Raw genomic sequence first — 23,473 nt, 5'->3', positions numbered from 1 at the left:
GTGTACATAACCAAATAGCTCCTGGCCACACATGGGGTGGAAAACTTGGCAGGTATTGGATGATTCAGAAGGATGAAGCTACCAGGTAGGACAGGGCCGAGGGCAATCTTAGGCCTGCATGGAGACACATCGTCAGAAAGACAAACCGTACAGGTGGGAGCGGGGGGGAGGGGGTCAATGGGCAGAAAGGGAGGGACATCTGTAATACTTTCAACAATAAAGAGAAAAGAAAAACAAACCATATGAAGTCACCTCCAATTCTTGTGGGATGACGTGCAGCGTGAATGAACAAAGTCAAATGCCGCTCTCTCACTGTTCTCTGTGGCTCACTGGCTCCCCTTTCCCAGCCCTGTCCCTCCAATGTTCACATTTATTTTTATATTTTATTGATTTTTTACAGAGAGGAAGGGAGAGGGAATAGAAAGCTAGAAACATCGATGAGAGAGAAACATCGACCAGCTGCCTCCTGCACACCCCCCACCGGGGATGTGCCCACAACCAATGTACATGCCCTTGACCGGAATCGAATCTGGGACCCCTCAGTCCGCAGACCGACGCTCTATCCATTGCGCCAAACCGGTTTCAGCCAATGTTCACATTTAAATGAGACGCAAAAGGCAGTGTTGCTCAGTAGTTAAAGCCAGTGCTCTGGAGGCAGAAAGGTTTAAGTTGAAGCCTCAGGTCTGCCATTTATCATTTCTTTGACCTTCACTGATCTCCTTTCTCTAAGCTTTGGTTTCCTTATTCATAAAGTGGGGGTGACAACAGTGACACCTAATCTCCTATGTGTATTTGTATTGATGAGAAAGAAAGAGAGAGAGAGATTTGTTGTTTCATTTATTTATGCATTTATTGAGTGCTTCTTGTATGTGCCCAGACCAGGAATCAAACCCACAACCTTGGTGTATCTGGATGACACTGTAACCAACTGAGCCACCCAGCCAGGGTATGGTTGTTTTGTTGTGGTTCTGATTAGATGCAATAATTTGTGGAAGCATATAGCACAGTGCTTGGCATAATTAACGTTGGTTGTTTGTATTAGTTTGTGATTTAAAGTATAACGTTGTTGTACTAGCAAAATGCAGGGTCTTTGGAATCTCAAACTCTTGAGCTGAAATTCTGGCTCAGCCACTTATAAGATGGCCCAGGTGCAGGCCATTTGCTATTCTAACCTTGGTCTTCTGGTCTGAAAAAGGGAGGTGTGGGGGTTGCTGCTCAGATGTGTCCCCTGGGCTCTCTGAAAGGACTGCATGAAGTAATGCCTGGGAAGCACCTGGCTTAGGCATGCACATGTGGGTGGTATTGTCACAGGTAGTGGCTTGAACTGTTAATTTTCTACTAGAGCCATTTGGGGGTGTTGTTGGGGAGTAGTGCATCTCCACTATTCTGGCCCAACTTTCCTATGACATTTTACCTCCCAACCTCCATTGAACAAGGAGAGAAATACCACTGCTCAAAGTCACCACCAAAGATTGCTGGAAACACCTAGAACAGTGATGGCGAACCTATGACACGCGTGTCAGTACCAGATAAAGACACCACAAGGAAAGAGAATTACAGGCTAATATCCCTGATGAACATAGATGCTAAAATCCTCAACAAAATTCTAGCAAATTGGATCCAGCATTACATTAGAAAGATCAGACACCCTGACCAAGTGGGATTTATTCTGGTGATACAAGGATGGTACAATATCCGCAAATCAGTAAACATTATACATCACATAAACAAATTGCAAGACAAAAATCACATAATCATATCAATTGATGCAGAAAAAGCATTTGACAAAATACAACACCCTTTATTGATAAAAACTCTCAGCAAAGTGGGAATAGAGGGATCATACCTCAACATAATAAAAGCCTTATGTGACAAACCTATAGGCCAGTGGTCGGCAAACTCATTAGTCAACAGAGCCAAATATCAACAGTACAATGATTGAAATTTCTTTTGAGAGCCAAATTTTTTAAACTTAAACTTCTTCTAATGCCACTTCTTCAAAATAGACTCACCCAGGCTGTGGTATTTTGTGGAACAGCCACACTCAAGGGGCCAAAGAGCCGCATGTGGCTCGCGAGCCACAGTTTGCCGACCATGGCTATAGCCAACATCAAACTCAAATGACAAATACTAAAATCATTTCCCAGGAACATGACAGGGATGCCCACTTTCAACATTCCTGTTCAACATAGTATTGGAAGTGCCAGCCATAGCAATCAGACAAGAAGAAATAAAAGGTATCCAAATTGGAAAGAAGAAGTAAAAGCAGATGACATGATATTGTACATAGAAAACTCTAAAGACTCCATCAAAAAACTATTATACCTAGTAAATGAATTCAGCAATGTAGCAGGATACAAAATTAACATCCAGAAACCTATGACATTGTTATATCTGATAAAAACTGAACTTACAGAAAGAGTAACTAAAAAAAAAATCCCATTTATCATTGCAACAAAAATTTAAGATAACTAGGAATAAACTTAACTAAGGAGGCAAAAGACCTGTACTTGGCAAACTACAGGATGTTGAAAAAAAAAAAGAGAGAGATAGAGGAAGATATAAACAAGTGGAAGAATATACCATTTTCATGGATCGGTAGAATCAACATCATTAAACTGTCCATACTACCCAAAGCTATCTATAGAGTCAATGCAATCCCCATTAAGATATCAACGGAATATTTCACAGGCCTTGAACAAACTCTCCAAAAATTCATATGGAATAAATTTAAAAAAAAAAGAGCCCAAATAGCCTCAGCAATCCTGAGGAAGAAGAACAAAGTTGGAGGGATCACAATACCAAATATCAAGCTGTATTACAAAGCCACTGTTTTTAAAACTGCCTGGTACTGGCACAAGAACAGACATATAGTCCAATGGAACTGAATAGAGAACCCAGAAATTGACCCAAACCACTATGCTCAATTAATAATTGCCAAAGGAGGCAAGAGCATACAATAGAGTCAAGATAGTCCCTTCAATAAATGGTGTTGGGATCATTGGAACAATTCATGCAAGAAAATGAAACTAGACCACCAACTTACACCATACACAAAAATAAACTCAAAATGGATAAAGGACCTAAATGTAAGATGGGAAACCATAAAAATCTTAGAAGAAGAAAAAAAGTTAAAAAAAATCTTAGAAGAATTCATAAGCAGCAAAATATCAAACATTTGTCATAGCAATATCTTTACCGATACAGCTCCTAGGGCAATGGAAACTAAGGAGAAAATAAACAAATGGGACTACATCAAAATAAAAAGCTTCTGCACAGCAAAAGGAACCATCCACAGAACAACAAGAGAGCCCACTGCATGGGAGAACACATTTGCCAATGTTATATCCAATAAGGGTTTAATCTCCAACATTTACAGGAACTCATACAACTTAACAAAAGGAAGATAAACAACCCAATCAAAAAATGGGCAAAGGACCTAAACAGACACTTGTCAAAAGAAGACATACAGAAGGCCAACAGACATATGAAAACCTGCCCAACATCACTGATCATCCAAGAGATGCAAATCAAAATGACAATGAGATACCATCTCACACCTGTCAGAACATCTATCATCAACAAACGACAAGAGCTGGCGAGGATGCAGAGAAAAATGAACCCTCGTGCACTGCTGGTGGGAATGCAGACTGGTACAGCCACTGTGGAGAACAGTATGGAGTTTCCTCAAAAAACTAAAAGTGGAACTGCCATTTGACCCAGTAATCCCACTCCTAGGAATATATCCCAAGAAATCAGAAAGGATGTATGCACCCTTATGTTCATAGAAGCACAATTACAATAGCTAAGATTTGGAAACAGCCTAAGTGCCCATCAGCAGATGAGTGGATTAAAAAACGGTGGTACGTCTACACAATGGAATACTACACTGTTATAAAAAAGAAGGAACTCTTACCATTTGCAACAGCATGGATGGACCTGGAAAGCATTATACTAAGCGAAATAAGCCAGTTGGAGAAAGATAAATATCACATGATCTCACTCATTTGTGGAATATAATGAACAACATAAACTGATGAACAAAAATAGATCCAGAGACAGAGAAGCATCAAACAGACCATCCAACCTCAGATGGAAGGCGTTTGGGGGGTGGAAGTGGGGAGTGGTAACCAAAGGACTTGTATGCATGCATATAAGGATAACCCATGGACACAGACAGTAGGAGGGTGAAGGCATGTGCTGTGGGGTGGAAACAGTCGAGGAGAGGTCAGTGGGGGGAAAAGGCGACATATGTAATACTTTAAACAATAAAGAATTTAAAATTATTTTAAATCTAGGAAACCAGATAGCAAGCCTAGCAAAAGCACCCCTTTTCATAAATCAGTGTGGGCAGGACAAGGAGTTGGTGTTTTTCTGAGCCTCTCAATGATCCAACATGACATTCCAGTGGCCTATTGAACAGTCTCCAAGGAGGTAATCTCCAAGGTGGTGGTATTTTACTGTATATCTTTTGGAAACAAAAAAGTCTATCAAAAGTATATGGTTCTGCTGAAACCGGTTTGGCTCAGTGGATAGAGCATCGGCCTGCGGACTGAAGGGTCCCAGGTTCGATTCCGGTCAAGGGCATGTACCTTGGTTGCAGGCACATCCCCAGTAGGGGGTGTGCAAGAGGCAGCTGATCGATGTTTCTCTCTCATCGGTGTTTCTAACTCTCTATCCCTCTCTCTTCCTCTCTGTAAAAAATCAATAAAATATTTTTTTTTAAAAAAGTATATGGTTCTGCCCTAGCCAGTTGCTCAGTGGTTAGAGCATCAGTCCAAAGACTGTAAGGTCTCGGGTTCAATTCGGGGCAAGGGCACATACCTAGGTTGCGGGCTCGATCCCAGCCACAGTCAGGGTGTGTGCAAGAGGCAACCAATCTATATGTCTCTCTCACATCCATATTTCTCCCTTCTACAGTCTCTAAAATCCATGGGAAAATTTCCCCAAGTGAGGATTAACAACAACAACAAAAAAAGCAGATGGTTCTTATTCCACCCCCTATATTTTCTATTCCTAAAAATAGAAAGAATTGCAATCATTTTGATTCTTACCTACCGAATTTTCCATACCACTTGCCACAACCTATCCTATTCTATATTTTTATTAATTATTGTCTGCTTCTCCCTTTCTCCTCCCACAAGAAACTAAAATGTGAGTCCCATGAGGGAGGAAACTTTCTTTGTTAAAGTTGTATTCTCCCCTTTTCTGCAATGGGTTTGCTGCCAAAACACAGGTGTCCTGAAAACCACTACTAAATCAAACCCAAAATGGGAAAGGAAGCTCACATCAACATCGTTGTCATTGGACACGTAGATTCCAGCAAGTCTACCACTACTGGCCGTCTGATCTACAAATGTGGTGGGATCGACAAAAGAACCAGCGAGCAAATTTGAGAAGGAGGCTGCTGAGATGGGGAAGGGCTCCTTCAAGTATGCCTGGATCTTGGATAAACTGAAAGCTGACTGTGAGCGTGGTGTCACCATTGATATCTCCCTGTGGAAATTGGAGACCAGCAAGTATTATGTGACCATCATTGATGCCCCAGGACACAGAGACTTCATCAAAAACATGATTATCCTGGGTCTGGGTGAGGCCGCACCCCTGGGTCCGGGAGAGGCCACGCGCCCCTGGGTCCGGGTGAGGCTGGGACCCGGGCCCGGGTGAGGCCGCACGCCCCCAGATCCAGGTGAGGCCGCGCGCCCCTGGGTCCAGGTGAGGCCACGCGCCCCTGGGTCCGGGTGAGGCCACGCACCCCGGGACCCAGGTGATGCTGGGTCCCAGGTCCAGGTGAGGCCGCGCGCCCCTGAGTCCGGGTGAGGCCACGCCCCTGGGTCCGGGCGAGACCAAACCAGAGGGAGTCGAACCTGCATTACCACCATTTGTCCACCATCCAGAGCTGAAAAGTCAGTGCTGACATGTACACATAAGGAACTGGTGGACATTGAAATTGGGTCTAAAAGAACTGTTGGTCCAGAAAGAAACTCACTACATACTGATTCATTTGCCTGTCAGCATAACTATTATTGTTCATCTCACATTCAGTTCTTATAAGTATATTTCTAGTAACACATGATCTCACTCATCTAGGGGAAATGATGAACAACATAGACTGATGAACAAGAACAGACCCAGAAACAAGGAGGCATAGATCGGACTGTCGGGCCTCAGAGGGAGGGTAGGGGAGGGTGGGAGTAGGGGGGAGAGATCAACCAAAGGACTTGTGTACATGCATACGAGCCTAACCAATGGTTAAGGACAACAGGGGGATGGGGGCATCTGTGGGGAGGGGTGTGGGATGGGAATGGGGGGATGAGGACAAATATGTGACACCTTAATCAATAAAGAAATTTTATTTTATTTTTATATTTTTTATTGATTTTTTTTACAGAGAGGAAGAGAGAGGGATAGAGAGCCAGAAACATCGATGAGAGAGAAACATCAATCAGCTGCCTCTTGCACACCCCCTACTGGGGATGTGCCCGCAACCAAGGTACATGCCTTGACCGGAATCGAACCCGGGACCCTTGAGTCCGCAGGCCGACGCTCTATCCACTGAGCCAAACCGGTTTCGGCTCAATAAAGAAATTTAAAAAAAACAAAACAAAACATGATTACAAGCACATCGCAGGCTGACTGTGTTGTCCTGATTATTGCTGGTGATGATGGTAAATTTGAAGCAGGCATCTTTTACTATTAAACTTAAATGGCCAATTGGGACAAACAGTTCTGAGACCATTCTCCCACCATTGAGTAAGATGGGGTGGCAGGTGTTGGAAATAATATTCATTTAGCTTCTGAGCTTTCTGGGCAGACTTGGTGACTTTGCCAGCTCCAGCTGCCTTCTTGTCCACTGCTTTGATGACACACCTGTGAGCATGTACTCCTCGCCTACACACTGGGTGTGAAACAGCTGGTTGTTGGTGTTAACAAAATGGATTCCACTGAGCCAGCCTACAGCCAGAAAATATATGAGGAAATTGTTAAAGAAGTCAGCACCTACATTAAGAAAATTGGCTACAACCCTGACACAATAGCATTTGTGCCAATTTCTGGTTGTAATGGTGACCACATGCTGGAGCCAAGTGCTAACATGCCTCGGTTCAAGGGATGGAAGGTCACCCGTAAAGATGGCAATGCCAGTGGATCCACGCTGCTTGGAGCTCGGGATGGCATCCTGCCACCAACTCGTCCAACTGACAAGCCCCTGCGTCTGCCCCTCCAGGATGTCTACAAAACTGATGGTATTGGTACTGTCCCTGTGGGCAGAGTGGAGACTGGTGTTCTCAAACCCGGCCTGGTAGTCACCTTTGCTCCAGTCAACGTTACAAGTGAAGTGAAGCCTGTTGAAATGAACCATGAAGCTTTGAGTGAAGCTCTTCCTGGGGACAAGGTGGGCTTCAACGTCAAGAACGATGTTCGCCGAGGCAATGTGGCTGGTGACACACCAATGGAAGCAAGCTGGCTTCACAGGGCCAGATCAGTGCTGGCTATGCACCGGTACTGGATGGTCACACAGCTCATGTTGCTTGCAAAATTGCTGAGCTGAAGGAGAAGATTGATTGTCCTTCTAGGAAAAAGCTGGAAGATGGCCCTAAATTTTTGAAATCTGGTGATGCTTCCATCATTGATATGATTCCTGGCAAGCCCATGTGTGTTTAGCGCTTCTCTAACTACCCTCCTCTGGGCCGTTTCAGTGTTTGTGACATGAGACAGACAGTTGCTGTGGGTGTCATCAAAGCAGTGGACAAGAAGGCAGCTGGAGCTGGCAAAGTCACCAAGTCTGCCCAGGAAGCTCAGAAGCTAAATGAATATTATTTCCAACACCTGCCACCCTGTCTTACTCAGTGGTGGGAGAACGGTCTCAGAACTGTTTGTCTCAATTGGCCATTTAAGTTTAATAGTAAAAGACTGGTTAATGATTACAATGCATCGGAAAACCTTCAGAAGGAAAGGAGAATGTTTTATGGATCATTTGGTTCTTTTGTGTGTATGTGGCAGTTTTTAAGTTATTAGTTTTAATCAGTACTCTTCAATGGAAACAACATGACCAAAAATCTGTCACAGAATTTTGAGACCCATTAAAATAACAAAGTTATTGGATGAGACAATACCAGTCCTAGGAATCACCTAACTACTAATATATATATATATATATATATATATATATATATATATATATATATATATATATATATTAGTAGTTAGGTGATTCCATCACTGGTATGTGATGGAATGTGATATTCCATCACTTAGCATATATATATATATATATATACTAATTGTCCCCTCGGGAGTTCGACCAGTAGAATGGGAGTTCAATTGCTCGCTATGATGTTCACTGACTACTGGGGGTGGCGCGGAACATGGCAGGCGACCAGCAGTGGTGGCAGGGTGCTGAGGGAGAGAGGAAAGGAGGAGGCAGGAAGGCAGGGAGGTGGGGAACATGATCGGCCCTGATCCCTGGCCAGGCCTAGGTACCCTACCTGTATACGAATTTCATGCACCGGGCCTCTAGTTGTTGAATAAATGAATGCAAGAATTTGGCACCACCTGGTAGACAGACCAGCTATTATCCACAGGCAATTGAGCTTTGCATCCCTTTTGGTTCCTTGTGCCTCAGAATCTTGGGGGAGGTGGGAGGATCACTTATCAGATCTTGCTGGGCCCAAGAAGCTCTTTGGCTGGTGCCATCTCTAGAAGGAAAGAGAGAACTTGGAAATCAGATAATCTGATGCAAACAAGACAGGGAACTCACTACTTCTTACACAACCCAGAACATTGGGGGAAATGTCATTTTCAGAAAATTCTGAGATTGTTCAAGTTGAGATTTGGCTTCATGCCATGTACCTCCACTATTCCTCGGTTGGTTCTAGAGCCAGCCTGCTGTCCAGGACCTTGGTGTCCCTGGGCTTTTACCTCCCCAGTGACTGGGACCAGGTGCGAGGACCAGATGCTGAACACCAGGATAGTACCTGGCGTCCAGGATAATGTTGACTGAAGTACTGACCTATTAGCCCAAGCCAGGACCACAGTGATGGAGCTTCCCGAGGCTTTTCCTGTTCCACCCACACTACTGGGAAGATGAAGAAAGGACCTGAGGGACAGTGAGTTCTTTTATATATAGGGGGCGGCCAGAGGGAGCTCCAATGGGGTGCAAATTTTAACACAACCTGGGTAAGGAGGGAGAAAACCAACTAAGCTCTCTACCATTGGCTCTCTTCAAATACCCTCCAGGTCTCTTTGAAAGGATGGGGGGGTTGGCATTATTTACCTCTAGGGAGGAGAACTGTGATTGCAGGGAGGTGGGGGTTTAGAGAATATCCTTTAACAGTTTTCGGGACATCTTTGGTATTATCCATTTGCAACTCTAAATAACATGTAAATGATAAAAGGAAAAAACAAAGGTTGTTTCAGGGCCTCTGTAGGGTCCTTTCTTCATTACAGGTTTCAGATATCACATTCTTGCATATTATCTGTGCAGCTTGCTGGGGAATCTGAACCTCCAAAACCAATTGCAGGGTGGGCTCTTTATTCAGCTCCAAGTCCGAGGGTCTCTGTTTCTCTTATCCTAGGACCCTCTTTTTCTTTTTAAAAAAAATTATTTTTATTGATTTTGTAGAGGAAGGGAGAGGGAAAAAGAGATATAAACATCAACGATGAGAGAGAATCATTGATTGGCTGCCTCCTGCACACCCATACTAGGAATTGAGCCCTCAACCCAGGCATGTGCCCCAACTGGGAATTGAACCGTGACCTCATGGCTCATAGGTAGCTCAACCACCGAGCCACACTGTCTGGCCGGGACCCTCTTTTTTTTTTTTTTTTTTTTTAGAGTACTGAGACCCTGAAGGTGTTGTATTATCAATCAGTGAGCTAGATACCAGATGCCTTAACCAGCCAATTAATTAGGAGTCGTTTACTGCATGCAGGGTCAGAGCAGAATATCTATGTCAAATTCTGAACAAACACAGGAAGGAGTATTCCCTTTTTATATCCTTCTAGGTCTTTGTGTAAGTTATTTTTGTAGACAGCTTGTAACCTTGAGTATATATCATATCTAACAAACATTTGTCATATCTATACAGACAACTTGTAACCTTGAGTACATATCAGATCTATACAGACACCTGTAACCTTGGATACATAATGAACAGACACTTGGCATGAGAATATGGGAATTATTATCAGAATCAGCATATCAGCCCCTTTAGATGGCTAACTTGCAAGGTCAGGCAGTTAAGTTTATCTTTTTTATTATTTAAGTTTTAAAAAAAGTTATTTTTACAGAATAAGAGACCATCTAAAAGTAACATAGTTGACTTATGGAACAAGGGACTAGCAAGAAATAGCAGAGAACTTCAAAACAGCAGTTTCAAACAGCCGTTTTCCCAAAGAAGGGATCATTACTATGCTTCATTCCCCACTGGTTTTATGTAAATGAGTCAAATCATTGACTCTTGTGGGTTATTGTGGGAGAGGGGGTTGTTAACATTGTTAACCCATTCAGCTTTGAGGTTTCCTTTACCAAGTCCTATAAAGATAATTAATAACATCGAGCACATGGAAGTTTTATCTTTAGAGGACCCAAAGGGTCCAGGATTGTCCATTTTGCCTGTACTGCCTTGAGCTGGTTGTGATGAAGCCATGTTGGGATCCCTTTGACCTTGACTGCTGTAGGAGTGGTCAGGATGACAGTGTGTGGTCCCTTCCAGGTAGGAGTCAGTCCTTGAGTGGTAAATTTTTTTACCCAGAGTCACCAGGGTGGAAGGGATGAACCGGATCAGAAGCTAGTACAGGCAGAGCATCTCAGACATGCTTCTGGACTGCTCTTTGGGTGTACTGTAAAGCCTGTAAGGACTTGAGTAAAGATTGATTATAGATTTTAGATTTTTTTTTTTTAATCTGGGGACTATTTCCTGGAGTAACTTTTTAGATACTATGGTGGCTGTTTCTGTCTTAGTTGGGTAGGTCAGGGTCTGGAAGAGTCACTAGAATCTGTAGAGGCCCTACCGGTTTTTAGGGCAGCCTCCCAGGCCACTTTATTCATGGCTTGGTTCCCTCTTGCTTCTGGGGAGTCCCCTTTCTGGTGTCCCTTACAGTGGACCAATGCCACTACTTTGGGTAACTAGATGGCTTCTAGTAGAGCCAAATCTCTTTTTTAAATATATATATATATTATTGATTTTTTTACAGAGAGGAAGGGAGAGGGATAGAGAGCTAGAAACATCGATGAGAGAGAAACATCGACCAGCTGCCTCCTGCACACCCCCCACCGGGGATGTGCCCGCAACTAATGTACATACCCTTGACCGGAATCGAACCCGGGACCCCCCAGTCCACAGGCCGACGCTCCATCCACTGAGCCAAACCGGTTTTGGCTCTTTTTTATTTTTAATGTCCTTCCCAGCTGAAGTAAAAAATCCCTGTTCCTTGTAAATAGCATTGTGTACGTGAGCTGTTGCAAACATGTACCTGCTATCAGTGTAAATTGTTACTGATTTGTCTTTTGCCCACCTGAGAGCCTGAGTAAGGGCAATTAATTTGGCCTTTTGTGCTGACATCCCGAGGGTGAGTGCCTGAGACCAGATGGTTCAGTCTAAGCCCCTTATCTCATATATGTAGAGGTGGAAAGACTTGGTTACATTTGGTAGTGCCAGTTGGCCCATCAGCCTTGCTCTGCTCATGTCTGTCTTACTGCCTAATATATTACCTTAAGGATCCTGGCTCTGAATTCTTTCAGGGAAAATGGACATCGGTGGGTTCCTCTGGCTACTTAAATGCTGAAGAGGGGCGGAGTTTTCTTTCAGAGCCAAGAGATCCTTGCTGTCTGTCAGAGGGACAATGAGGCCTGGGCACCTAAGGAGGTGGGCTTGTGATCTGGTGGAGACAAACTGTAACAAATGGTCTGGTAGGAGGGAAAGAAAACATTTTAGTTTTAATAACTTTTATTGAAATATAATTTTTTTCCTTAAAATTATCCCTCTGTTATTTAAAAGGCCAAATCAAGACTGATTTATCTATTGTATTTAATTTGGCCTGATTGTTTTCATAAACACAATAAGAATGGTAACTGACTACTTTTGCCGGAATTAAATGATTGAATTTTAATGTGCCCCGGAGGGCCAGGAAGCCAAGCCATCCAGTTGCCATCAGGCCTGCCTGCAGTATCTGCTGAGTTAGGTGAATTCCTCACCTGCAGTGGCTCTACCAGGGCCCATGCCCTAGGCTTTAAGGCCCATTTCAGTAGCCCTCCTACTCCTTGCGGTCTAGAGTGTGTGTGGGTCCCACAGAGATGCAGAGGTGCCCTTATTGCTTCCCTTCTACTCTGACCAACTGCCAGTGATGGTAGGGTATGGGCCTGACATTCCAGCACCACTTATTTTCAGGGCTATTGCTGGAAGCCAATTCCAGCATGTCATAATTGCAAGTTTCATCAAAAGGTTGATGGAACTTGGGGACTCAACAAGGGCTGAGTCACATATGTTATCACCTATTGGGAATGGCTAAAGGCATTTTCCCAAACCTGAAAAAGATTGGAATAGATGATTGTTTGCTGCCAGACAGCTCTGGGCATCTTAATCTACATGTTATTGCTTCCTGTTGGCCAAACACCTGAACAGCCATAGGCTATTCCCCAATCTGATAATGCTTCTGTAGGAAATCCTGGCCTTTGAAGTGTATATATCCACCTTGCCTTAGGACAACTTGTGTTAATAAAAAGCAAGGGGTCCTGAGACAAGGAGAACTTAGCTCCTTTAGCTAAAGCTCCTCTGACCCCCAATGCCTTTCAAAATATCTCCACCTTTGGACTCTTACTTAATCTACACACAACATTTCTCCAGATTGCTGAACCCTTCTTAATGCTGGAACAAGAACCCCAGCAGGCTATCAAGCAGGATACCATGCCTTTTCTGTAGCACTCTTATTGGTTTCAAGTCTTTAGAGTTCAAACAGGGCTCTTTAAAACATGATACTCCAGTCAAAGTTTTCAATCAATAAAACCACTATTCGAAACCGGTCTTATTTAATTTATGCAAAGAACTGTATTGCCATGATTTATTTATTAAGTACTAGAGGCCCGGTGCACAAAATTCGTGCACGGAGGGGGGCTGTCCCTCAGCCCAGCCTGCACCCTCTCCAATCTGGGACCCCTCAAGGGATGTCCGACTGCCCAGGATCGGGCCTAAACGGGCAGTCGGACATCCCTCTCACAATCCAGGACTGCTGGCTCCCAAATGCTCGCCTGCCTGCCTTCCTGATTGCCCCTAACCGCTTCTGCCTGCCAGCCTGATCACCCTCTAACCACTCTGCTGCCAACCTGATTAATGCCTAACTGCTCCCCTGCCAGCCTGTTTGCCCCCAACTTCCCTCCTCTGCCAGCCTGATCACCCCTAACTGCCCTCCCCTGCAGGGTTGATCGCCTCCAACTGCCCTCCTTTGCAGGCCTGGTCCCTCTCAACTGCCCTCCCTTGCAGGCCTGGTGCCTCCCAACTGCCCTCCCCTGCTGGCCATCTTGTGGTGGCCATCTTGTGTCCACATGGGGGCAGGATCTTTGGCCACGTGGGGGCAACCATATTGTGTGTTGGAGTGATGGTCAATCTGCATATTTCTCTTTTATTAGATAGGATAGAGGCCTGGTGCATGGGTGGGGGCCAGCTGGTTTGCCCTGAAGGGTGTCCCAGATCAGGATGGGGGTTCCCTTGGGGCATGGGGCGGCCTGAGCGAGGGGCCTGTGGTGGTATGCAGGCCAGCCACGCCCCCTGGTGACCCAAGCAGAGGCCCTGGTATCTGGAATTTATTTACCTTCTACAATTGAAACTTTGTAGCCTGGAGCAGAGCCAAGCCTCCTGCTTGCTCCATGGCCAGCAGCCATTTCTGTTGGGGTTAATTCACCTTCTATAATTGAAACTTTGTAGCCTGGAGTGGAGGCCTAGGCTGGCCAGGGCAGGTGGAAAGCTTGGCTTCCTCCGTTGCCGGGAGCAACCCTGGCCTGCTCTCTCCAGCTCCGTGGCTGCCGTCATTTCTGTTTGGATTTGTTTACCTTCTATAATCGAAACTTTATAGCTTGAGTGGAGGCTTAGGCCAGCAAGGGCAGGCGGAAAGCTTGGTTTCCTCCGTTGCCTGGGAAACCTTGCTCTCTGTGGCTGTAGCCATCTTGGTTGGGTTTATTTGCATACTTGCTCTGATAGGCTGGTGGGCATGGCTGGTGGGTGTGGCTTGTGGGTGTAGTGAAGGTATGGTCAATTTGCATATTACTCTTTTATTAGGTAGGATAGCTAAATTTTGGAGGAATTATATAAGGAGAAAAATATACTGACCTGCTTTAAGATCTTTTTATTTTCCTTGCCCATTTGGGCACCTGCTCTTTTAGCAGCGAGGTACCCTTTGCTTCTTTTGAGATTCAATCCTATATACCTCTCTTCCAGGACAGCTAACATAGGGCCATAACAATGACGCTTAGTGTGGGAAACTGGACATTTACCAGCCACTCCCAAAGACTACTAAAGCCTGTAGACCTACATAGGTCTATAGTAATTGGTGGCAGCTGTATTCAGATCTGTAAGAGAATCAAAGGTTAATATAACATGTTGACATAATGAAGTACAGTATTGGCACTGTGTCCTCTCTAGGCAGCCAAATTTTCTGCTACCAAACATGACACATGGCAGGGCTATATAAACATTTCAGGGAGGTGACTAAAGTCCATTTTTTACCTTTTTACACAAAGCAAAATTGTCCTTGTCTCTATGGAGCCATGTTCATGAGAAGAAGGCATCAGCCAAGTCCATCATGTAGGACATTGCTCTAATGCCATGCAGGGTGATCTATGCTCTTGGCTACAACCGGCACCTGGGAGTGTAGCAGGGGAGTCACCTTGCACAGTTCTCTGTAAGCCACAGTCAGGGATTGTGTGCGGCGGTCAGTTCTTCTCTCTAGCTGCAAACACAGTCTGTCCAATTTCCCTAAAATGTATTCCGGCATGGGAGGAAGTTGTTTGCTGCACACAAGCCCTGACTGTGAACAAACAGAAAAGTGAACTCAAATTTCCTTAATCCCTTACCTCCAGGCTTGCACTTCTGCCCAGCAAACTGCAGTCTAGGTAGTTCAACATGTAGCCTCAGGTCCTCCTAACCCAGAGGGGTTTCGGCCAGTCCCTCAGTCACACTTTTCCTCTCCAGGAGAGTCTGAAAGTCCTGAAGGCTCTCTGGTCTATGGAGAGTGCCTTTCCTTTACCCTCTCCTGCCTTGCCATCCCCTTGGCTCCAAGCAGCAAGCTAAAAACAGCCTGGGCTGCAGGGAGAGACAAGTTTGTACATTGCAAAGCGCCCCTGCCGTGGTGGCTTGGGCTTCAGGCCCTACTATGCCGCCTGTCCTTCTTCCTGGCAGCGACTGTGGCCTCTCCTGCGATCTCTTGTAGGAATGTGGCATCTAGCCCCCACCCCAACCAGGTGTCTTGCCCACCCCTTGGTCTAAGGGGTTAACTTTCTCCACTTCCCCAGGAGAGCTTAAAGTCCTGAGTCCTCCAGCTCAAAGGAGTGTCTTTTCTCCCGACTACTTGCAGTATCAGAAACTGCTGCTGAAGTCTTAACCCTTTCAGTACATTTGCAACCAGGAAACTTTTCCTAGCTCTATTGCTGGCTACTTTCACAGGGCTCATTGTGTGTCATTTTTATTTTTAACCAGTAAGTCAAATGTTTAAGTTTTTTATTGTGTGTTGTAAAATACTCATAATTCATTGGGCATCAGCTCGGGTGTCAGGTCACAGCCTGGCATCCCCCACTTTCTCGCTGCTGCTCCTGCTGCTGTCCTGCTGCTTCCATCGTGACTCAGGCATCTAGCCCCTCCACCTTCTCCCACCTGGCTCTCGGTGGCTGAGTTTGGTCTGCCTAGCAACCAGCTTTAAATCACCAGGGCGGCTTCGGACTTCAGCTCCGTCTCTCCCCAACTTGGCACCTGGGAGTTTAGTGTTGTGTATTTTTGTTTTGTTTTTCAAGTCACACCTGCCCCTGTCCTGACTGCTTTTTTTTTTTTTCTTGCTACTAAAACCTTACTTTGTCCCTTCTTATTACATACATAACCTTTATAAACTTCACACTTTCAAATTAGCCTTCCAACCCTCTTTCTATGTTTTTCATAAATGCATAACTATGCCTTAGGTCTTCTATTAAGTATCTTTATTTTAATATTTTTCTTTTTCCTTTAAAATGTATTAGAATTCCTTATTCTTAGAAACCTAAATTCTTCAATGATTACCAAAAAGTAAACAGTCAGCATTTCTTACATTAATATTCATGAATACACTTCAAATAGACCTTTGCTTTCAAGAAAATGTACCTTAATAACCTTGAGATTTGGTCTTGGCTATAGAATTAATTCTTTTCTAGTAAGGCCAATAAAATATTATATTTTAAAGTTTCTTTGCTGAACATTCCCACGCAGCCCAAGAAGCACCCACCCAGTAACCCCGCCCTGCCAGGCTCGGAGATAGGAACCTTTTAATCTGGCTGGACAATGAGATTTTCTCTATGTGTATTGGAAGGGTTAAAGGGAATAAAACGGGGCAGAGAAAGATTTATAGTGCTTTGCAGAATGCTTGTGGCCTTGAAGAAACCAGCCAGCAAACATCAACAAAAACTTATCTCTCCCTGCTCTCCCCGCCAATGCCCCCCAACTTTCTGCATTAACCATTTACTCTGTCCTTAGTAGGGGAAGCAAGGCAAGTGGTCTGGGATCCTGTATATCCAGGCTTTTTACACTTAAGGGTGTATTCTTCTCTCTGTAACAGCTGCTTTTCCTTTTAGCTTTTTCCTTCTTTACTCTAAGCCCTCAGAGGATCCCAAATCCTCCTCCTTCTTTACTATTTTTGATCTCTCTAACCATCCCCCTGTCCCCCAGCCCAGGGCTCCTCTATCTCAGCAGGCTGAGAGCCTACCACCCAACCCAGTGAATCCCACTGCTACTACCCTATTTCACACCTACTTTCGAACAGTTTTTGGCTCTCTTCCTCCCCTACTTCGGCACCAGCCCCAAAGTGTCCCCTTCGGGAGATTGCTGGTGCCAAATCTGGCTTCATGCCCAGGGCCATGCAGATACCCTCCACTGGCACCTCCCCCCACCCCCTCTAGTCAGAGCGGGTGCTGTCCCTGGCAGAGACCCACTATAAATTTATACGGAAGGGCAGGCAGGTTGCAGGTCTCGGGTCCACATGATTTTCTGCTGGCTAGAAGGGGTGAAAAAGGCAGCCCACAAAGCAGTTAATTATGAGAAGTTAGCAGAGATCACCCAGGAAAGTCATAAAAATCTGGCAGGCTTTCTCTTTCACCTTACACAAGCCATGAGAAAATATACTAATCTTAACCCCATAAGCCTTAGTTCCGCCTCAGCTGACCCGTGTGGGACTATGGTGTCACAGGCATGAGCAGGGCCCTGTAAATTTCTCCACCCTACCAAGTTTAGCAAGTCCTTCCTCTCTTTTTGCCCTTCCTCCTCTATCAACCAGAGGAGATAAGAAAACTGTAAATGAGGAGAGAACCAAGATGGCAGCAAAGTTAAACAAATAAACTGTGCCACACACAGCAATTTCAAAAATACAACTAAAAGACAAAGCGTCTACCACCCAGAACCACGGGAAAGCTGGCTGAGTGGTAGATTTACAGCTAAGAAGGAAAAAGAAAGAACAAACGCGGAAGGGCTGAGGTACGGAGGCGCTTGAATCGGGCTGGTGGCGGGCGACGGGACACGTGGCTTTTTTTCCAACCTGAAGGGAGATAAGCTCCCGATCACTCTGAAATCCAGTTTCTGGGGATGCGTGGGAGACCCAGACACCTACGGGGAGAAGCTGGACTCTCGGCCATCATGTCGGAAAGTGAGAGTGACTTTCTTGCAGAGGTGCGCCCAGCAATCAGTGTTTACTGCGCTGGAGCACGGGATGCGGGGAGCTTGGAAACGCAGAAAGGCAGAAAAGGCAGGCTTGCAGCCATTGCTGTTTGCCATGCCCTAGCCTAGTGACGCCCTGAGACCCTGCCCCGCCCTGAGACCCGCCCCACACATTCTACAAACCCGCCCAGACTCCAAACAGCAGCTTTTGCATATAAATGGCCTGCCCTGTGTCAGCTTAACCAAATAAACTGCAGTTCCAGTCAGACTGCTCCAAAACCACTCAAGCAAAGAGGAGAAAACTGCAGTTTTTGCTGTAACTCCTGCTGAGTGGCCTCAGACAGTAGCTGACCTACACCCCATTGGAGACCCAGAAACGAGGGCATCTAGTGGTCATTGTGAGATGACACCAGATTTCAACCACTCGCATAAGGGACACATTCAAGAGGCAGACTCAGTGAGCGCCAAAGCCCTACTGGAACAAGTCCCAGCCCATAAACGTGTCTCCTGCACAGCAATTCTTCCTTTATGGATACAGCGGGTCCTCACAGCCAATTGGCCTGGAGGTCAATTCCTCCCAGTGACACCAACAAAAATCAAGACTTAACTACACAAAGTATATTTCTAGTAACACGTGATCTCACTCATCTAGGGGAAATGATGAACAACATAGACTGATGAACAAGAACAGACCCAGAAACAAGGAGGCATCGATCGGACTGTCGGGCCTCAGAGGGAGGGTAAGAGAGGGTGGGGGTAGGGGGGAGAGATCAACCAAAGGACTTGTGTGCATGCATACGAGCCTAACCAATGGTTAAGGACAACAGGGCAGTGGGGGTATCCATGGGGAGGGGTGTGGGATGGGAATGGGGGTGATGAGGACAAATATGTGACACCTTAATCAATAAAGAAATTTTTTTTAAAAAAGCCAAGCCAAAACTCCAGAGACAAACTCAATACCTGTTGGGAAAGTCCCTTTCTGCATCCCATAATAAGCCTTGCACAATCTCAGAATGTTTTGCTTTACTAACTGGTACCAGGACTTCAGTGGGACCCAAGTGTTCCTAAAAAAGGAACCAGCCAACCTACACCCTGACTGGTTAACTCCAGAAACTTCTGTATTCCCAAGGAATAAAAACTCTTAAGCCCCACATTTGGGGTGTATAACCTGAGTGGTTTTGCCCTCTGCAAAGCCCCAATAAATCTGCCTTTGCTTTTATCAGTGTCTCTGGTCTAAATTCTTTTCTATCAGGAGACAAGAACCCAAAGTCTCAGTAATGATGATGTGGGATCACACTCATTTCCCAGATGAGGAAACAGGCTCAGAGTGAGCAGGGTGTAACCAAAACCAAGGTTGGGCTGCCTGCCACCATGAAAGCAAACTCTTAAGACAGCTGCTGGTGAAAAAGGAAAGAGGTTTATTCAAATGTCGGCTACCTGAGAAGGTGGGGGACTCTTATCCAAAGCCCATCTTCCTACCTCAGTGCAGGCAGAGGTTTTTATAAGGAGGGAGAGGGAAAGCAGAACAAAGAAATCAAGGGGAGAAGGTTGAAAAGGTCTCCATGTTCTAGCCAGCACAGTCTATTCTGATAAGGACCTTGAAACTGGTCAAGTGATGGTCTGCTGTATCATCCTGGTCTTTGTCATCCTGGTTCTACATCATCCTGGTTCTATGGTGGAAGGTCAGTGAATCTCCTGGAACTGGGAAGACTAGGGGTTGGAGTCTGCACCTTCTGAAGTTAGTTCCTAGGATTCTTATACAAACATGCCATCTATCTACAAGCTCCATATCAGTCAGAATCAGCACAGAAACAATGCCAACATTATGGTGGTGGGATTACAATTCCTCACTATTACAAGGGCACTCTTCTGGAGTAACAGAACTAGAACTCAAACTCATAGCCTTCAACTCCAAAAGTCAGCTTCCTTTCTCTTCCATCCTTGACTATTTCCTTTTAGGTAAAAATGACACTCCTTGCCTTTTCTTTGGGTTTTCATTTTGGCCTCATCCCTTCCCTTCTCTTCTGTAATTTTGTCCCATTCTGACTCCAGTGTTTCTCAAATTTCAGTAATCTATGCCTCACCTTCATTTTCTTTTCTTTTCTTTTTTCTATAACTAACTGTTACCTATAGTCTTATTTACTCAGTATTTGTCTTTACATTGATTCCCTGAAATATTAAATTAAAAAACAAAAAATATTAATCATCCAAATGAAACTGCACCACTACTATAATTTAAAAATTAATTTTAATTGCCACAACCGAAAAAAAAAAACTAAACTAAAAATGCATACAATGAAAGCACTAATTGTCATCGTTTTTAAATCTCATTTGGATATGGTTGCCTGACAAGTATTTGAGGCTAGTCTTGGTCTTTTTGTTAAAAAGGAGAATTGAGCTTTTGTAAGTTCCTTTTTGTTATAATGATGTTGCATAACAAACAATTTTCACCCCTCAGTGGCTTAAACCAACACATACTTCTTCCTCACACATCTGCAGGGTGTTTGGGAGGCTCAGCTTCAGGATATGGGTTGAGGTTATGTTTACTCTTTGAGCCTTTCATTCTGGGGCCAGCAATTCTCCACAGCATATTCTTCTCGTGATGAATGGCAGAAGCACCAAAAATCAAGCCAAAACAAATAGGCACCTGTAAAACCTGTTTGTGCCATTCTTATTAACATTCTACTGGCCAAAGCAAATTAAAGGACCAAGCTCGACCTCATGGAGTGAAGAACTATGTTCCTACCTTGAGAAGGGTAGGGGGCGGGCGGGTGAGTAGAGTGTGAAAATTTGCTGAGTAACAAATGTTCTCTACCAGGATAAGAATAGAAGATGTAGAAGTAACAAACTGAAACTTTCTAATTGACTTAATTGAAGAGAAATGGAAAAGGATTGGCTTAATCACATCATGATTCATGTCCTAGTGATGAGCTCACTCTGATTCTGAACAAAATCAGTGGGTGGGTGTGTTTGTCTACTAGGGTCGTTATAACGTAACACCATGACTGGGCAGCTTAAACAACACAAACTTATTTTCTCACAGTTCTGAAAGCTGGAAGTCCAAGGTCAAGGTGCTGGCAGGGCTAGTTTCCTCTTTGCTTGCCTCTTCACGTGTCCGTCTCTCTGTGCATGCACCCCTGGTGTCTCTCTCTCTCTGTATGACCTAATCTCTTCTTGGAAGGACACACTGGTCAGATTGGTTCAGAGCCTACAGTAATAGCCTCGTTTTAACTTAATCACCTCTTTAAGGCCCTGTCTCCAAACATTTTGAGGTCTTAGGCTTAGGGCTTCAGGATATTGAATTTGGGTGGTACAATTCAGTGCATAACAGTAGGAGAAAAACAATGTTTGCCACATGTGTTCAAGTCCCTCCCTCTATCAAAAGTTGCTGCCTTGATTCTGTACCTTTTCTTTGGTTCCTTCTTTCCATTAATGCTCATTAAAAAGAGTAAGCAAGCCCTAGCCAGTGTGGCTCAGTTGGTTGTGGTGGCGTCCTGTGCACCGAAGGATTGCAGAGGGTTCAAGTCCCAATCAGGGCACACACCTAGGTTTATCCCCTGGTCAAGGTGAGTGAGGGAGGCAACTGATCAATGTTTCTCTCCCCCTCTTCCTTTCTCTCTCTCTAGAATCAATGAGAAGCATGTCCTCAGGTGAGGATTGAAAAGAGAGAGAGAGAGAGAGAGAGAGAGAGAGAGAGAGAGAGAGAGAGAGAGAGAGCAGCCCTAGCCAGTTTGCTTCGTGGTTAGAGCATTGGCCCACGGACTAAAGGGTTGTGGGCTTGATTCTGGTCAAGAGCACCCACCTGGGTTTCGGGTCCAATCCCAGCCCTATCTCTTGGGGCACATGCCTAGTGGCTGCTATGATTTCTATGGTGATATGTCTCATACTTGCCAGAGATATGACAGTGTCAACTTGCACCTGCAGAAATGTACCGGGACATTGACCCACACCTCTGCACTTTAACTTTCCCCACACATACACCAAGCTCCCATAGACTCCATCTGGATCTTTTTCTATAACCATGGCATTATTATAAGGGTCTTTCATCTTGCCCATATTCTGCCCATATTCTCACTGTAAATCCCATGATTCAAGGGCTCTAATCTCTTGGTTCAAATTCCTCCTAGGTTCTCCTGGTCAGGGATCAGTTCTTATTCAAGTGCCAATAACAGTAGACCTTGTGAGGTACTTGCTATGTGACAGATATTATTCCAAGCACTTTATAAATAGTAACACGTTTAATCATCAAACAACCCCTCATCTCACAGATGGGAAACTGAGGCTGAGGGAGGCGAAGTAACTTGCCCAAAGTCACACAGATAGTAAGCAGTATGGCCAATATTTTGACCCAGGCTGTCCATGCTCTTAACCATCATACTATATGCCCTCGTTTCCCAAATCTGCACACCCCCAGGCTGCTGCTCCCTTATCACCTCTCCTCGGATAGGGTCTGGGCTGCTGGCACAGCCATCTCCTCCACAGCAGGGTGCTCCATTAGTGCAGTCTCCACCTCTATGGGTCCAATCTGGTACTTGGAGAAGAACCTACCTGTCAGAGAAGACTGGACACAACCTCTAGGCCAACCCCAAAGTCTAGAATCTGTCAGAATAAAGATGCAGATTACTCTTCTCAGCCCAGAAATCAAGCTCACTCACTGGAGTTCATGATATCATCTGCCGCCCCATGAACTGGAAATATCCTTCTTGACCCTGGATTGTCTGGTCTCCCATGAGCCAAAAATCCTCTCAAATGTTGGCTGTTGTCTTCTCAAGATTGTCCTGGTGACCACAGAAAGACAGTTGTTGTGCCTGCAATGCCTAAATCCTCTGTCCCAGGCTGGGCTGCCATGAACAGACGTGCAGGTTGTGCATTTTACAACTTAAACAACAACGCATGGCAGGCATGCCCTAAACCTGTCAACCCCAGCCCCAGTGGAGCTGGTGTCCCTTTCGTTTCAGTTATTCCTCCCAGGGTTTCTCCCCTACTCCCCTGATCCAGTCTAAAGGTGATATCAATGCACTCATGTACCCATGCTCTAGGGCATTTTCCCTGACTGATCCCACTTTCCCTTTAGGTGTCAGCCTAACTAATTCCTGCTCCATTTCATGACACCATTTAAGGGTACCAAGGTTTATGGTACATTTTCCCCCTTTGTTAGAGTTGAAAGTTCTAGAAATATACCACCTGGACCCCTCTGTTCAGCTGAGGCACTTGCTCTTGAACAGTGAGAAGTCTTGGGGTTCACCCTTTGTTAGTGCATCTTTGTATCTTGTTCAAGTGTAGGATTGTGGGCTCTGGATTGGACATTCAGTCACTGGGTTGGAAGGCAACATAGGGAGTTCATAGGCTAGCGTCTTCATTTAAAAAATAAGGGTATTGAAGATCAGAGAGATCAAGAGGCGTGTCCAAAGCCCAATAGCCATTACAGATGGCAAAGACAAGACCTGAAGTGAAATCTCCTGACCCCTAGCTTGACTCTTTCTCCTGGTCACCCTTCAGCCCCTGCTGGCATATCTCTGTGGGCATTGAGTCCATCTGTTTCCTGGACTGTCAAATGGGGAGAACTCCATGCCTTAGTTCTCACTGGAATGTGA

At 44.9% G+C, this 23,473-nt stretch overlaps 1 pseudogene; it reads left to right on the top strand.

Moving 5' to 3' along the window:
- The first annotated feature begins 5,270 nt into the window (after positions 1 to 5,270).
- On the top strand, positions 5,271 to 15,591 carry LOC103296342 (elongation factor 1-alpha 1-like; annotated as a pseudogene).
- The last annotated feature ends 7,882 nt before the right edge of the window (positions 15,592 to 23,473 follow it).

This window comes from Eptesicus fuscus, chromosome 4 (assembly GCF_027574615.1).
Source record: "Eptesicus fuscus isolate TK198812 chromosome 4, DD_ASM_mEF_20220401, whole genome shotgun sequence".
NCBI classification, from domain to species: Eukaryota; Metazoa; Chordata; class Mammalia; order Chiroptera; family Vespertilionidae; genus Eptesicus; species Eptesicus fuscus.
The sequence above is the reverse complement of the archived record's forward strand: the minus strand, read 5'-3'. Positions and strand labels throughout refer to the sequence as shown.